Here is a 17,513-nt window from a genome sequence, read left to right on the forward strand (position 1 = left end):
GAAAGCCTGACTTAAGTGCCCCTTTTTTACGAGCCACAGAAAGTTTTCAGCCAGAAAACAACCAAATCTAAAGAAAAGCAAAAATATTGGTGAGAGACAAATATGAAAGGAAAAACATTCTGTTGCCATGAAATGTGCACTTTTGCGACATTCCACTGTTCAGAGTGTCAGTGGTTAAAGTGCAGAATCACCCACTTATATGGTGCGTACCGATGTGTACATGGACAAAGTCAAGGTAGTGTGCAAAGCCAAGTCTGTACAGTTCTCTGTTTTTTTTTTTTCAGGTGAAAATAGGTTGATGTGTACACGGATACCGAGTTTGTGCAATTCTTTGACTTGTTATTTTCAAGCTGGCAATTTTGAGAAACGCGCAAAGCAGTGGTTGATTCTGCACTTTTCCCGTGTCAGTTTGCTGCGGTTCTAGAGCTCTCAGCTGACAGTTAATAATTTCGTCGTTTGCAAATAGGGAATTTTTTTCTTTGTATTTTGTTAATTTCCCATCCCTTATTATTTATCTATTTTTCGGTTATATCCCACTCCACGCTTTCCTAAATGAAGTTTTTTAAAAATCGCTTTATTTCAGCTTTTCTGTTCAGGGTCAATGCTAAATAGCTGTTATCAAACAATGAAAAATCTGTATGGTTCTCGTGGAAAAATGACGGAACCTAGAGTCACTGAGTTTCGAATACACATAGTTCTCCACCTAAACATGTTCACCTTGAAAAAATAATTTTGAATTTAAATTGTTTAGATTTTATTTCATATTTTGTTCGAATTTAATGAATTTTTGATTAACAAACTCAGCTATTTAAGAGCAACCTGTGGCGACACTGCTCGAAATAAAACATTTTTATCGGCTGACCGTCAGACTGCTGCCATTCAGGAAAATATAAGATATTTATTTTTTAATTTTTATCAACAAACTCGACTATTTGAAAGCAATGTGATCTTATATTGCCTGAAATACAATATAAGATAAGCCCATAAGGTAACAGGGCAAATTAAAAGACCAACGAATTAAATAAAAAAGTGAAACAATAAACTTATGTGAATATAAGTTTAGAAGTACTGGCATCTCAACACCTGTAAAAGCCAGGTTAAGTTGGTTGTTTTGTCCTTTGCTTATGAAAACGCTAGATTCATTTTCATTTCCTAAAACGATATTGCACAAAATGTTTACTTCGAGATGGAACAATATTATAACATTTAATTTTTTTAATAATTAGGTAAATCTGCTGCCAAAACGTTAGAGATAATTCTAATAGTATGTGGCAATTTATCGTTATGAAGAACACAAGTACAGCAGTGGCGCTTTAAATGTGGGAACAGAAACCTTGATAATAAACCTGAAGTGAATTTAAGGTGATGATAATTGTATTTTTATTTTTTACATAGGACATATTCATGACGAATTTGCCCTGAAAATCAATCCATTAATCAGTGTTTTTACAATGTAATGCTTTTTTCAATTAAGGATCATGATAAGGCGAGTTAGGAAGAAATTTTTGATTCTGGACAATGGTTTCTTTTACACAATAACATTAGATCTCATACATCATTACCTGTAAAACAATATCTTTCTAATCATTCAGTTGCAGTGATAAATTACCCATCATTTTCTCCCGACTTATTATCAATAGATTGTTTCATGAAAGAACATAAATTTGTTAACATCTAAGATATTAAATAAAATGTTACGCGTAATTTTCCGAACAGTTACTTACAACGCCTATAAACAGCACTTCGATGACCTGAAGAAACTTTGGAAAAATTATATAGACTTATCTGGCGATTGTTTTGACGATTATTTTTTTGACGATTTTTGATTGTTATTATTTAAAGAAAATTTAAATAATAATATATTTATTTAAAGTTATTCGTTTACTTTATATGTGCACTTTCCACGCGCCAGTGTTTATCTTTCAGTAAAGCGTAAATATTTAGTTTTCAGATTTATTCTGTCTCGTAATCGAGTAATAAATTAAGTGATTTAAAATAATAAAAGCAGTTCTTAAGAATATATTTCAACTTTTTAATCTGATTAATTTAAATAAAAATGCATAAATAATAATCTAATTAGAATATTAAATATATTTATGGAATTGCATTAGCTGAATTCATTAAAAATCTTCATATATATTTTTTTGACAAGGATTTAAAGTGGCTGTCCGCGTAAGCAGCCAGACAGAAAAAAATTATGATCAGAGGTTACATAGCTGAGATATGTATAAATATGTAATAACTGACATTTAAAATGATGCCAGAATGATATTCAATTCTTGAACTTCATGTTGCATAATACCATAAACCATGTTAATACAGCTAACGCGCAGAATTTGTTATTTGATTACAATTTAGTGTTCTTGTCATCTTGACATATGGGAACGTCGGTTTTTGAAGAATAATTGCGGCTAAAATATTTTGGACTTCCAAATCTAAAATGAAAGCGAAAAATGAAAACGCATGAATAGTAACAGGATGATTAACAATAATATAATGAAGGAGCTTTCCATTATTGTTAGTTCGTCGACACACCCAGTAAAAGTGCTTAACGTTGATCACAAGCTAAAATACTTAATTTGTGTTCTGGAAGTAACTCAAATATCTTTATTAAGTAAATTTTGGGGGTTAAAGTAAGGTAAAATTACATACAAAGTTAGAACAAGGGTCAAAATCAAATCTTCGTTCTTCACCGATGCTCTCTCTCCTTATATAATTCTGCTTCGTCCGCCGAGAAATCTCAAGTATCTTCCATTTCTCAACATTACTGGAAGGTATATGCAGTTAAAAATACATGTAAGTGCCGGTTCTAAATACATATACAGATTAATTATAGCTATTCAGTAACAGTACCAATTACAATTAAGAGACCGGACCAAAATATTGCCAAATGGTCGCCTAGTTTGGCGACTTTTGACAAGATATAATATAAAATGTTATTATGGATGCTGAGTTAAGTGATGAATATGATGGGAAAGAAATGAAGAAACAAGAACATCATTGTATGAATCGTATTCCAACGGTTCCCCCTCCTCTTTTTTTCTCGAAATACTTGTATGTTAAAGCACTGTCTTTTTCTACGCTCTTCAATTTTTTTCGTGCTTTTCGTTCTTGCTCTCTATTTTAATTTTGTCTACCATGCTACCAAATTTCAATTATTTACTTAGGCTGTGTCCTAAAAGGTTATGATTTTTAAATAGTTTTTAATTTTTCCTTAAACGCAAAAGAAAGATAATTATTCCCACTTTTATACATGATAAGGGCAATCTTAATTAATTTATTATGTAGTAATTGAAATTGCAACTTAATTATAAGAAGAAGTGTATAAGAAGAAGTGTGTATCAAAATTCAGTATCCATGATACCCTTTCATATTAAATCTTACCAATATACCAAACAAAATATAGATTCATTTTATGTTATTATTTCCATGTTCTCAAGTTATTTTCCTTCAAAATTTTTTTGCACTTAGTAATTCAATTACGGAAAATATTCTGTTTATAACAGAGGCCTTTTTCCTAACTTATTCTTATTTTTCAGATTTATTTCTCACGCATATCAGTAAAATTCGTTCTGAATTCTTTAAAGCCCAGTGGCGTAGCTAAGGTGGGGCAAAGGGGGACATCTGTTCCCGGGCGCAACATCTAGGGGGCGCCAAACTGATGGTACGAAATTTTAGAATGAAGTGTTTTGCTTTACTGCCACACAGAAATGGGCGCAAAATCTTCAGTTGTCCCCGGGCGCTGGAAACCCTAGCTACGCCTTTGTTAAAGCCATAAATTCAATTCTAATTATTAGAAACTTCTTTGCCACTGCTTTAATCATGCATCGACCAAGGTCAAACAGCACTGAAATTTCGCTTTAACATTTTTGCTGTGTAAAGGACCGATATCATCTTCAGAATTGTTGCAACTCTCAGGGCTACAACGTTCAGGTTACAAATTAAATAATCACAGCAGGGATTATTAATATAAAGATTTAATATGGATATCTCACACAAGCTGAAAACGTTTCATTACTTTAACTAGTGCATACATATAACTGAGTGAAAAAGGGAATTTCCCCGCTTAGTTCGCAATTAAAGAAAAAATAAGAATAATAAATAGTCCAATCAGATGCGGCACTCCTGTTGACCTTCGCCGAACCGTTACGTAATCGTCTGTCTGCCATGGACCTTATAAGAGATAGACTAACCCAGTGGGGACGGGCGTGCGTAACCGACATGTCGGCAAGGAAGAGTATGGACGACCTGGTTTACTTTAACACAGAAACCTATGGCGTTTGGATCACATAACTCTATTTAACTATTAAATGTGATACGTTGTATAGTGATGAGATTATGAAAGCCACAGTTTTTTCCGAATAGGATTTAATATATCTCATTAAATCACTTTTTACTGCATAACGATCATGGACTACAAAACGACCATTTGATTATATGATCATTAAATTATTAACATTAAAGTGGATTAATTATTTTAATAATTCATAAAATTCGGAGCATAAAATTTTCTGAGCGTAATGAGGGGGGGGAGATAAAATAAAATCTAGAAGCACTCAGATTTTATATTACGCCCAAAAGGAACCTTTTTTTTAAAGTTTTGTGTGTAACCTATATTTATTGAATATCATGTTCTTCGCCGGTAAACCACATACATTTGAAAACAGCATATCTTTAGAATTTTCGCACTGGGGATAAAACTCGGGTTCGGGTGGAGGATTACATTATTCAAAATTTGATGGCTCTAGATACTGTCGTTTTCGTCACAGTGCAAGAAACATACATATATTCATGCAGATTCTTCATTATTTAATTTGTTTACATATAATAAAGGGCGATAGTATCTGGTAACGACAATTTGCAAGGAGACACGATCATTTATAGTAAAACAGCGCAAAATGCCGCTTCGAAATTAACAGCCTTCCTAGGCTACCGCCCCTTTGGGCTAATAAATTAAATTAACAGTAAATAAAAAAGAACTTATGCAGAAATGAAAATAAATTAAAAAAATAATCACTATAAAATAGAAGCAAAATTAATAGTTACGGTTAAATACAATTTTAATATTAGAATTAAATGTATAAAAACTTTTAAATGTGTTTATCACTATGATGTATTATGAAATATAATTGAAATAAATTTCCTTTATAGAAATTGTGCTATAATACTCATCTATAATTTTAAAAAAGCAGCACAATTTAAATTTTAAATAACTTAACAACAAAACTTTCAAAAATTCGTTTTAAATTATTTTAGTACTTTTTACTTATTTACACCAATAAAAAGCATAAAAATTGCTTGTTTGAAATTATCTATTAGTTCAGATTTAAAATATTATTTTCTAAAAGAAGTAGTTACAAATTTCCTTAGAGCATAGCAAAAGGTAAAAAAATATCCAGCCCTGAAAGCATGCGATAGCTTTATAATTATTTGGAACGTTAATTATGCTTGATAAATATGCTAAATTTTTCAAAATCAATCTCAATTTCAAAAATAAAAATATGTAGAAATTCTTGTTTGTGAAATGAGGCGCTACAACCAGCTTTTTCTTGACAATTATACACGCTGCAAAAGGCAACCAATGTTAAATTTCTGAAGTCGTCCCTACTCCTCCGGATGTGATCAGGGTGACAGCAGGCAACGCCTCAAACGAGGGAGAAAACCCGTGTGGGTTAGTCTATTTCTTATAAGGTCCATGCTGTCTGCAGCCGCCGTCTCCAACACAGGACTTAGAAGAGAAGGGCTAGCTCATAGAGCTTTTCCCCCTGAAGCAGAAAGTGAGAAGTGATGACGTAGTCATGATGACACTGAGCACGCAGATGCAATTCACAGCTTGAAAATTAGCGATTTTGAACCAGCGTTTGAAATGAGCTGTGTGTGAAAGATATCTATATTTTGGAAGAGACAATGTTACTGCTTTATGCATTTTAGACTGAACCATTAAAAATTTAATAATACTTACTCAATTTTAAAATAATAGATAAAATGTGCTACTCTTTTAACATAAAGTTCCGTGGGTTTTTTTTTCAATTTTTATTTGCAGGTTTTTTATTTAATAAACGTTTATTTCAATCATTTCTTTATCTGCATGTGAACTGAGAGAATTTTTATACTGCTTCTAAGATAACTATAATAGCAGCTATTTAAATTTACTCAAAAAACAATTTTACATTGACATAGTTTTAAACATATATGACATATATGGCAACATTTCTGCTAACCTACGTTTGATTTCTTGCCTAATTGTAAATTTTACATTGTTATAATTCTCTTCCGATTCAATATAATAATTTTTTTAATAATTTTGTAATTTATACTTATATCTATATTACAATTAAATAAATACTCGTATATGTAAGATTGTTACCTTAATTTTGACAAAATAGCTTTACTCAGAGTACCTAATACAGTTATTTAATTTTTCAAAAGTGTGAGTAAAGGAAGAAAGTCTTTTTATGCCAATTACTTTAATGTTTTATACTATTATATTTTGTCTAGAATGCTAATTTAGCACAAAATCTGATCAATAATTAGTTACAAAGGATACAATAAGAATAACTTTAACAAGTACTTAACAAAATTAGTTTGTTAAATACTTGTTATTCTTGTTGGTACTATTCATAATACCGAAGATATTATCGATTAACTTATAGAAGTCAGATGCTTTTTGATTTCCTGTGGGGTGGAGTATACCTTTTGCGGTACTTTTTGAAAATAATGTTTTCTCTGGAGCGACTTTTTGTCTCTCGTTTCTCTTGACCATTAAATAATTTGATTTTAGTTTGTGACATAATTTGATTTCTTCTTAATCTCTATTTAAAACCTCTTTAATAATAACAAAATTTAAAACAGTTCCATCTTCTAAAACAAATCCTTTATCTAAAACGTGGTTTCTCAGTAATTTGAAGCAGAGCGCGAAATGAGACCTCTGATTAAAACAAACTGCACATTTTGAAAAGAACAGAGAACTTGGTCCTGTTTAGAGTCATAGCAGAGTTTTCAATCTATATGCATTTCGTCGAAACTGAGAACGCATATTTTTTCTACAGAGTACAAATATTCGCCTCTTTCCTTCTTTAGAGTAAGAACATGACTTTGAATTCTTGGACTACACTAAAATTTAGCGCACCATTTCTTTAATTTGCTAATATTAGGTAAAGATATTCCAGTTTTTTTCTTAATTTTTTTTCTTTCCAAAAATCATAGCTCTTATGACAGAGCTCTTATGACAATGCAACGTGAAATATCTTCACTAGTCCACCTGATTTTTTCCTTCTTTTTCAGTAATACATTAATCTGCGTCTTTATAAAAATAGGCTTTAGATATTTTTTCAAATTCTCCGATTTGTGCTTCCCCCCCAAATTTCGCTATTTGAGATTTTAATTTCTGATACCAATTTCTGTCTAGATGTCGTCCACCTTCTTTGCCGCTGAACAAACATTCTAAAATTTTTCTTTTCTCTATTTTTCAATAATACAATTTTCTAAGGATATTATTTTGTTCTTCAAATTATCAATGCATTCTTGTTTACCCTTAAACTTAGGACATTCAAAAATACCTATATTTTCATTTGTGAGTTTTATTTCAAAATCATTAAAATTTGATTTATTATTGTCATCATAATTTACTTTCGGCACAGCATTCCATTTCAACAGTTTCTTTTTGTGGCTATCCAAACAAGCGATTTTTCATATCATCTTCATAAACACTGCATAGAAAATTTTCGCTGCTGATTTTCCCACTCTTCGCATTAATAGAATCTTGTCTTTGACATTTGTGTATCCATTTTTTCGTCAAAAGCAAAACCTCATTTGGATCCTTTGGTCCCATGAAATAAAATATATCATCCTTTTGTACTTCTGTAAGTGCTATGGCAAGTTACTACAGCGCAAAAAGCCATATTATGTAAACGGTACTTTACAATATAGAATTTTAAATAAAAACTGACTAAAATTACATATATATAAATTATTTTAAATATATACATTATTAGAAAACAGATATATATATATGATTAAAATTAATTTGGAATATGTAACCTCTAGAAAATCGTCTCGCAGCTGAATGAAACTACAGTTTTAAACGCGGGAAATCAGAACAGGTGGCATCACAGTGACGTCAGATTACTGCCTGTTAATTTTCCCTATTAGGCTCGCGTCGGCGAGGAGTCGAACAAAGAAATGAGCTAGCCCTTTCTATTTATCCCTGCTCCAACAAGAATATTGGAGATTGTCAGTTGGTTTATCCTTATACTAAGGGAAAATGTGACCCTCTGTCAAGGCTATTATACTGCAACGTTTGCTTTTCTCGATCAAGATTAGCCAGCATGGTGACGTCGACGTCCTGCTCCAAAGCAAAATTTCTTCCTCTTCTGTGGGTCATGGATCTTAGTAAAGTGACGACACAGAGCAAATAAGACACATCACTGTCTCAAGCGTCGAAAACAGAAAGGCTTATACTTAAAAGGACATAACATTGTCTGTTTACTGATCATGGTAACAGATGATGGAGAATACCACTGCAAAATATGCTGCCTACTCTTCGTCTAATTTCCGCAATGAAAGGAGAATATAAAAACAGGACTCATTCTTATTTTCCCTGCAGTAAAAGTATTGGATGAGCTTGATTAAGAGCACTCATATTTTTCTCTCTGTATTCCAAGTGGGACTCCTTTGTAAAGAACTGCAAAAATATAACTCCAAAGCTTTTGTATTCTGGATTTGGATTATTGCGATGGGCGAAAAGAAATTTTAATAATCTTAAACAAAATTTCAGAAATATGGTATTCTTTATTCAGAACATGGCAAAAGAATTAGTAGTGAAAAGATAAGATATATTAATTAATTTTTAGGAAAAGTGAAATGTAAAAAATTTTAAAAATTAATTGTATTTGCATACTGAATATCACAAAGTTGTTTTTAATGACGCTTAAATTATCCGAAATCTTCATTAGAAAGGGTACAAAATTGTAATTTAACAAACTATAAAATTAAAATTTTAAACAAAGATCAAGATTTTGTAATAATTTGCAAAATGCACAAGTAGCAGGCTCCATCAACATACATAATTTATTACAAGCTCAAGGTGCGTGTAATGGCAGAAAAGTGCTTATTTCATTAGCGTGGTGATATATACGGAAGAAATCTTTAATCATATAAGGCTCTTTCCTAGTTTTGTGAGAATTTTAGTTAAGAGTTAAATATCACGAGTTTTATCAAGTGATTAATTAATAGTTAGATGCAGAGTAAGAGCTACAAATAAGTAAAAATTTTAAAGCTTAGAGTTGACATTCAAAGTCTAAATGATAAACCAGTATTGCAAAAATAGGAGTCTCTAAGAAGGGGTGAGCTAAAAATGGTTGGGAAATTATGATATATGATATCGTAGTACAGACAAATGTTGTAGCAGAAATACATTACATATGTAATTGACCAAGCAATACACCATCAAATCGACAAATAGTAAATATACACTGTTTCTCGCAAAACTTACATTGAAGTAAAATGAAAAATAGTTTTCGATTTATGAATCATTTTTTGTCTTGTCTAGAAACATAATCCTTCTGCAAACAAATAAAGAGTTAATTGAATAAAAAGTATTAGTAATCTTTATAACAAATACCATCCTTTTCAATGCTATTTGAAAAAAAAAAAAATAAGAAATAAGCGAATGCAAAATAAAATTATATAAATGAAAATTCTTGCTTAAATTTGCAATGCTTCATTCTAATTTGGGAGGCCCACCAGCGGCCGAGCGGTAAAATCACTCAACACTGGTAGTTCGGTCAGAGGTTCGAATCCCGCGAACGGGCTGGCTGCATGGTCGTTTTCGTGGTTTTCCCCATGTGTAACGTGTATACGAGCCAGTTTCCCTTAGAAAGTCCTCCACGAAGGCATCCGTCCTCTTAGTCAGATAGCCCTCGAGGCTTTGCCATAATCACACACACATTCTGATTTGGAAATTTCCCGTTTCTGTTATAACAACTGTAACTGCTTATAATAAAGCTGTCTAAACTCAAAATTTAAAATGATAAAGACGCCAAGTTAAATATAAAATTTGAAACAACCTTGTGTTTGGCTCAGTCTTTAGTCAAGATTTCGAGGTTTGTTTTCGAAATCGATATTGAAACGATAACGAAATCGATAACGAAATCGATATATTGACAAACACGAGGTTGTTGCTTTGCCTAATTTTATGATTAAAAAGGAGTTGATTTATTTATTTAGACTGCCTGAAAACAGTAATTTCCATTTTGAGAAGTAAATACAACCATAGAACTATGACCTACTTTTTTGGCATTTCCATGTTTCACTGTACACAAGACACAACAAATTACTAATACACGGCACAGTTTCATTGCATCGGCAATTAACAAAATCCAGAAAATTAAGCAGTAAAAATAATTATCGAGTCGTAATTTCTTTCTGTCACGTCATTTGTCCTACTTTCTGCAATATCATCAATAATATAAATTTGATTGGCGAGCCAGAAAGTTTTTAAAGCTCTACAAAAAGGCGCTGAAAGACGGAAAGCAAATAAAACGTAAACTATTGGTGCCTCGTCAATGGTCAGAGTTCATATGTTATCCTGAGATAAACATTCTCATGGTCAGTAATTTTGACATATTGTGTCATCAGATTCTTGAAAATCAATATTTGACGATATATTGTGATGGTCGAAACCATAATATATTTAACCCTTTAAACGCACCGTGCCATAAATGTGTTTTGAAATAACGGTCTTATGAACTGATGAAAGATTGCAGAAAAATGTTTTAGTTTGGCTTATGAGTAACAACAATTTTATATTTATGAATTTATAAGGAATATTTTATATATATGATTTACTTATATTTATGAGTTACAAAAAACCTTTCAGTGAGTACCACGTATTATGAACCCACATGTCTAATCAGCAACTCTAATCAATGGCGTAGCGAGCATAACTGGCGCCCGATGTACGATACCTTTTTAGCGCCCCTTCTGAAAACATATAGTAATAAATATATAGAATATACTCATAATAATATAATACAAATAATAACAGAATACAGTATTAACCTTAAAATACTCTATGTTACGAACAGACAATACCTAACTACGCTTCTACAAAAGCTATACAGTGGAACCTCGAGATGCGAGTTTAATTCGTTCTAGCATTGAGCTCCTATAGCGAATTTTTCTTATATAGAAACAAACTTCCCCATTCATAATAATGGTAAGCCAGTTAATCCGTTCCGCACCCCCAAAAATATCAACATAAAATAAAATTTTCTAATAAATAACATTGGTAACTAATATAACCGTAGTTTACCTTTATGATAGCTTCCGACACTGACCTTTTAGCTGCTTCTCGTTAATCCACACCAACAACAACTTCTCAACGTCTTCTAGGAGTTTTGGACTGTGCTTGAAAGTAACAGTAACTCCTCTGGCTACATCAAGTTTCTTAATTTCTTCCTGCTTCTTCAGAATAGTACAAATCGTCAATGTGGAAAGGCCGTAAGTCTTCGCCGATCCCGTCACTCTTATACCACGCTTGTTCATGTATGATTCCTTTCTTAATTTCAACGGCCATGGCTTCCCTATTTTTCTTTGCAGCACTATCTGAGGCAACAATCTTCTTGGGAGGCATTGTGAAATAATTATTTTCACGTTAAATGTAATAAACGACTCACAAGCGCACAAACACGTAGATCAAAGAACACCGAGTGATCTGACGAGGGGATTCCCCGAGTCCAGCCGGATTGGGAAATGGCGCCACGTATACCAACAGCCTGGCTCATTGCTCATTACTCGATTCAATGTTCGTATTTAGAGAGAAATTTCTCGCTCATACTTTCCTCGTATCTCGAATTTCTCGTATATAGAGATGCTCGTATTTCGAGGTTCCACTGTACTGTTTTTTGTTTGTCACTCTAATGTTGCTACATAGGGGCATAGACTCAGTTTAGGCTTTAAATCTGAGGCAAAAAAAAAAAATTATAATTAAAGAAATCAAGACTAAAAATGTATTTGAAAATGTGTCTATATTTTACATATTCATATAATTGTTTTAAAAAATGTATTACAGCTAGTAACTGATGCTGAAATAGTAAGGAGCATTTGAAGTATGACTCTCGAGTTTAGAAAACATCTTCTTTATGCGAGATTATTGAGGTAAGATTCTCTAATGGAGTTTTAAGTTCAATTTCTTTTCTACTGCGGAGTAACATTTTGTCGACACATATTTCAATACAGATTTCTGTTCCATTAAAATTTCTATTATAAAATTTACCCAAATTTTTACAATTCGTTTCAAGATCATTATCAACATTATCCTTGTTTAATAAATTTTCAACGTCTAGTAAAAATCCAAATTCGAAATTAAGATTACCCACACCTGGACATGGATTTGGAACTTCTGCTGTACTTGGACCCTCCATCTTCATCATTTTCACAATCTTGTATGTGTTGTGATGTGTTACCGTATCAGAACAGCAGAAGGAATACAACCTGAATCTGATTCTCATTTTACTTTTTATCCTTTCTTATCTTCCAGTTTTTCCTATTGCATTTTTACTAAGTATGATTCCATTATTATTCTGGAGTTCTGAGCAACGTTTTCTTGGTCTAGTTTTATTTTTAGTTTTATTTTCCAAGTATGAAAACAGCTAAGTTTTTTCCCTGACACTGAAATCGTATAAATAAAAAAATATATTAATTAAGATATTACTTTCCAATAACACAGCAACAGTAAATAAAATAAAATATAAAAAGGAGAACTTACTTTGTTGCAAATTACAGATAATATATTAATAAAATTTGAATATTGTCTATATCTTCAATTATTTTATTGAACACTTAACTATTTCACTAAATAATGGAATTGTCGAGTAGATGTTAAAAAGTAAAATGCATAACAAAGATATAGCTATATTTAGGCCGCAGAATTAATTCAAGGTCGAAGAACTTATAATAAAAGACTTAGTGTATTGTTTGTTATCATTCATGGGGTGTACGTGCATTTTGTTTAAAAAACTAAAGATAAACACTATTTTAGAAAAATAAAGTGTTCAGAAAGAAAGAAAAAAGAAGGTTTTGCATACGGAGATATATGATCGATTTACTGCAAACATAATTTATATTTGTTTCTAGAATTAGAGCTAGACACATTTTTTTTCTAGATTATAAGACTTTTATCTATCATTTTGTCATTTAATGCAAATTCAGCTGTGCATTTGATGTAGCAGTTGAGATTATAACTGCACGTACGTACTGTTTTTTTGCACAAGTTTTCTTTCCTTATTAGGTAGTTAATGCTGTCACTGTTGGTGATGCAAATGCATAATAAAATGGATTGATTTATTTTTTGAATTCAACTTACAGGTACAGGTAGAAACTAAGCCAGATGTTCTGTAGTACTATAGATAAATGAGGTATTGTAGCTCATAATTAAGAGTCTACCCAATTTAAATTCCGAAAGAGAACACACGGAAGGAGGTACGAGTCTTCCACTCTTGTTCTTCTTCCCACAACCTCTCGAAAGAATTTCGGCTCAACGTGTATTTTGAGTGCCCCCTTGCCACATAGACAATATACGCATTCAAACATTTATGCCTTCTTCGAGATTTAAAACCGAGCCCTTTGGCATGGCAGACTGAGTCACTAAACACTATTTCGTCTGGGTGGCGAGTTCAGCTTACGTGCTATTTCACATATAAGAAATAATCTTTTCACTGAGATTAGATTTATTAAGCCTTAGAGAAACTTACTGTTATAAAATTACTGGCCTTGTAGTACGTTCTTAATTTAGAGCAACTCCCTCCTAAAACATTAAAAAATGCTACTTGTAAATTTTAAATTGAATTTCATATCAGATTTTGCAATTTTAAAGTTCCTATTTAATTTATATAAGCTTTAAATGTTTTAATATCCCATAAGTTTATTTGCATTTACTGCTCATCATTTTCTGAATTGTGAAACAGAATTTTCAAACTAAAAATTCAAAATTTTATTTTATTTGTAAAATCATCTCTTTTTACTATCGTGGAAATATTAGACTCGAGTTAGCATTCAGGCATCTTAACTAACTGCAAATGTTCCGAAACTGGAAAAGATTTACTGGATTTACTGGAAAAGAAAATCGTTCTTGGAAATATTTTTTATTCATTTAGACACATCGTATCTTATCATTTAAATGGTTCTCATCTAAATTATACCTTAGAAAATTATTTTTGTGAATACACTCTCTTTAAACTACGTAAAACAAACTTAGTGTATTCGAATCTTTCCATGAGGGGCTTTCTTTTCGAGCTTTTCTAATTGAAGATTTATCAGGTTCTATGTTTCTTCTAACCTTCTTCGGAAACATACAATGACCTGACTAGGAACAGAGAGCTTACTAAAGCTATGTTCACTAATTGTAGTAAGTAGACAGGATACAGACGAAGGGTATACAAAACCCTTTATTTTTCTTTATATACAATGACTTCCGTACTTCGGAATACAATGACCCTCCACTCGGGGTCTAACGTAAAAGGTATAAAAAATAAAACTAAACTCTAATTTAACTTTAGAATAACACACGTGGAAGATTGGCCTTATAATAACAGGAAGCGTATGTAGCACAGAGACTGTGAACACTACAATACGTTTAATTTATTAAGAGGATTAAAACCTCTGGCCTGGCAGGCAAATAGCAACTGCGTAACTTCTAAGGTAAGCGGCCTGCTTCAAACTCACTGCTTCCTCTCTTTCGCTTGGCAAAAAGGCCACACTTAAATACTTGGCGTTCGCCAGACAAACTTTGCATAAAAACCTTCACGCTTAAAATTCTGGCCGGAAGTAGAAAATAAGAAGTGATAGTAAAGATTTAAAATAAAATAAACGTTAGTAAAACTTAAGATCCTTACATACTTCCCGCCAGAGTTAATTAGTTTGAAACTGAGGTCTAAAACGACCTTGTTGAAAACTTTTAGCTCTAGAATATAACGCGAGGCCAACCTTTAACAATCATATCTTCGTTAGAAACTAGAAAATTTAAAAGAAAGAAATTTGTTACAATAGCAGCTCCCAGGATCTACAACAATCTTTTTTTTTTTTTTTTTCATCTGTACTGCATCTAAACAGGAGCTTTATTCAATTCTGGTTCCTTCCAGAGATCTGGAAGGAAAACTAGTTTAATGAAATGTTACACAATGACATTGCAAATAACATATAGAATATACGAGTACTTCTCTTAACATTCTTATTTCATTCATGACTATTTTAATTATCTCTCCCCTTGCTCTCTGACATGTGTTGTAAAAGAACACCAAACACGAATGTGTTTATGTCTATGTGTTCAACACTTCCTCCTACAATCAAAACACTAACGTGTTAAAATTCAACATAACGAGACCTCTTAACACACCCTACTTTCAACTCTAAACCCTGAGGTACTATTCTAAAAGTGGCTAACTCTAAAGTGTAGCGTCAGAGAGCCTAACTACATCATTCAACCTTTAACATATATTCGCCATGATTTAGTCTTTACAGTCACACGAATAACAAATTTTTAACATTACTTTCACTTTTACCATATCACGGTATTTCTTAACATTTAAAATAACAGTTCACATTGTATATAAGAGCATATTAACATGCCGTTAATTTTACGCATTTGAAAACATACATTAGTAGCACATTGTTAACTTCTATTCTTTTCAAAGCAAGTGCCAATTCTTTCTACATTGAAATAATACTACATTTCAAAAAGTCTTTCAGACTAAAACTTCTTTCTTGCTAGAATGTTTTAAATAAAATTTATACAATAACTTTTTACAATATTTAAGTCTTTACACAACGCTATTATACATCAACTTTAGTTTTACGCGCGAGTAATTGAAAAACATAATAAGAAAATCGGTCACAACTCATTTCTCGCCCTTTTGGCGATAAAGGTAGACCTCGCATGAGGTAAAACTTCTTGAAATCTGCCACTTGCAGTAAGAATGAAAGATTAACTTAAGTTTGCAACGTAACATAAAATTTTACTTATCTTTGTAATATTCGGACATCCTTTTCTGGGCCCAGTCTTTAAAGGTACTGCAGACCGTAGCCTGGTTTATCCTCCTTCTTGTACGGGCTCGCCCTTCAGTGCTTTCCTCTGGAAGCTTCCGTTTTTCACCAGTACGGCCACCCTTGAACACCTTCCTTTTCCACTCTGCTTGTGGTCTTGGCCGTTTGAAGGCAGCTGGTCTTGGCGGAACCGGAAAACTTCTGTCGTGATCCTGCTTGGACCTCGTTGTTGGCCGTTCAAATTTTTCTTGTACTTTTTCCTCCGCCGCTGATGGCCCTTCCGCAGTTCGGCGACTTTTGCTGCGGAGAGTTCTGTCGGATGAGTCGATCCTCCGTTTTAAAGCCGGGTTATAGTTGCCGTCCTTTCTCCTGGTCCTCTTCACATACGTCGTCCTTCTCCCTTCTTCATTCTGGGGGTGTTCGTGAACTCTGTTTTCTGGACGGTGGAACGGCTTCTTTTTCTTTTTACCTTCAATTTTTCCGCGGGGCAATTTTCTTTTCACTTGCTTCTGTCTCTCATTGGCTTGCCCTTGTACTTGTCGTTTTCCCACCTCTGGAACTTGTACCTGCGGTGTCTGCCGTGCCGGATCCTGCAAAAGATCTGAAAAGATTTGCATTTTATTACGATCGAAGTAGGGCTTAATTTGATCAATATTTGCGGAACAAGTTTCACCATTTCTGGCCTTTAACACTACAACAGCGTGAGTTATTTTTTCTATAACATATGGTCCTTCAAATCGTGGAAAAAATTTGGCAGTTTTATCTTCTGGTGCTGAAGAAAGTGAATGCTTAATTTTTAGTACTTCATCCCCTACTTTATAAGTTACTCCCCGTCGTTTCAGATCGTAATATAACTAATGTTTTCTTTGTGCTACTTCCGTATTCTTTTTTGCTTCTTTTATTAGTTTTTCTATATCACCCATTTTAAATTCTGGGGCTCTTTGTTGCACATAAAATAATTTATCTAACGGTGTTATAATCTTTCTGCCTAGAAATAACTCAGCAGGAGTTTTTCCCGTTGTATCATGTTTTGCGGTCCTAAGGGCGAAAGCAATTTCATTGACATAGTTATCCCAGCTTTTATGAAAATTTTTAACATAACTACGGATAATTTTCACTATATTTCTGTTGACCCGTTCCGCTATATTTGATTGCGGCCGATACGGGACCATTTTTAAATGACGTATGCCCAGTTTTTGGCACATGTCTTCAAATATATTACTTACGAATTGAGGACCATTATCCGATATAACTTTTAGGGGCGCCCCGTATTTTAAAATATATTTATTTAAAATAGAATCAGTAACTAATTTCGCGGAGGCTCGTTTTAAGGGAACAATTTCGGTCCATTTACTAAAATGATCAACCATAACAAGGAGATAGCGACTTTTATTTAACTGACTTTTTGGGAAAGGGCCCAATAAATCGATGCCAATTATTTCATTTGGAAATTCGGATTTAATACTATTTAG

General features: G+C 32.7%; 1 long non-coding RNA gene across 1 annotated transcript in view; it reads right to left on the reverse strand.

The window, feature by feature from the left end:
• LOC146995094 (uncharacterized) overlaps positions 1–17,513 on the reverse strand; it is a 64,297-nt gene that overhangs the window by 18,924 nt on the left and 27,860 nt on the right. The window lies entirely within an intron of this gene.

This window comes from Stegodyphus dumicola, chromosome 10, assembly GCF_044657685.1.
Source record: "Stegodyphus dumicola isolate Sdum_Otavi_A_Nest chromosome 10, ASM4465768v1".
Taxonomy (NCBI): Eukaryota; Metazoa; Arthropoda; class Arachnida; order Araneae; family Eresidae; genus Stegodyphus; species Stegodyphus dumicola.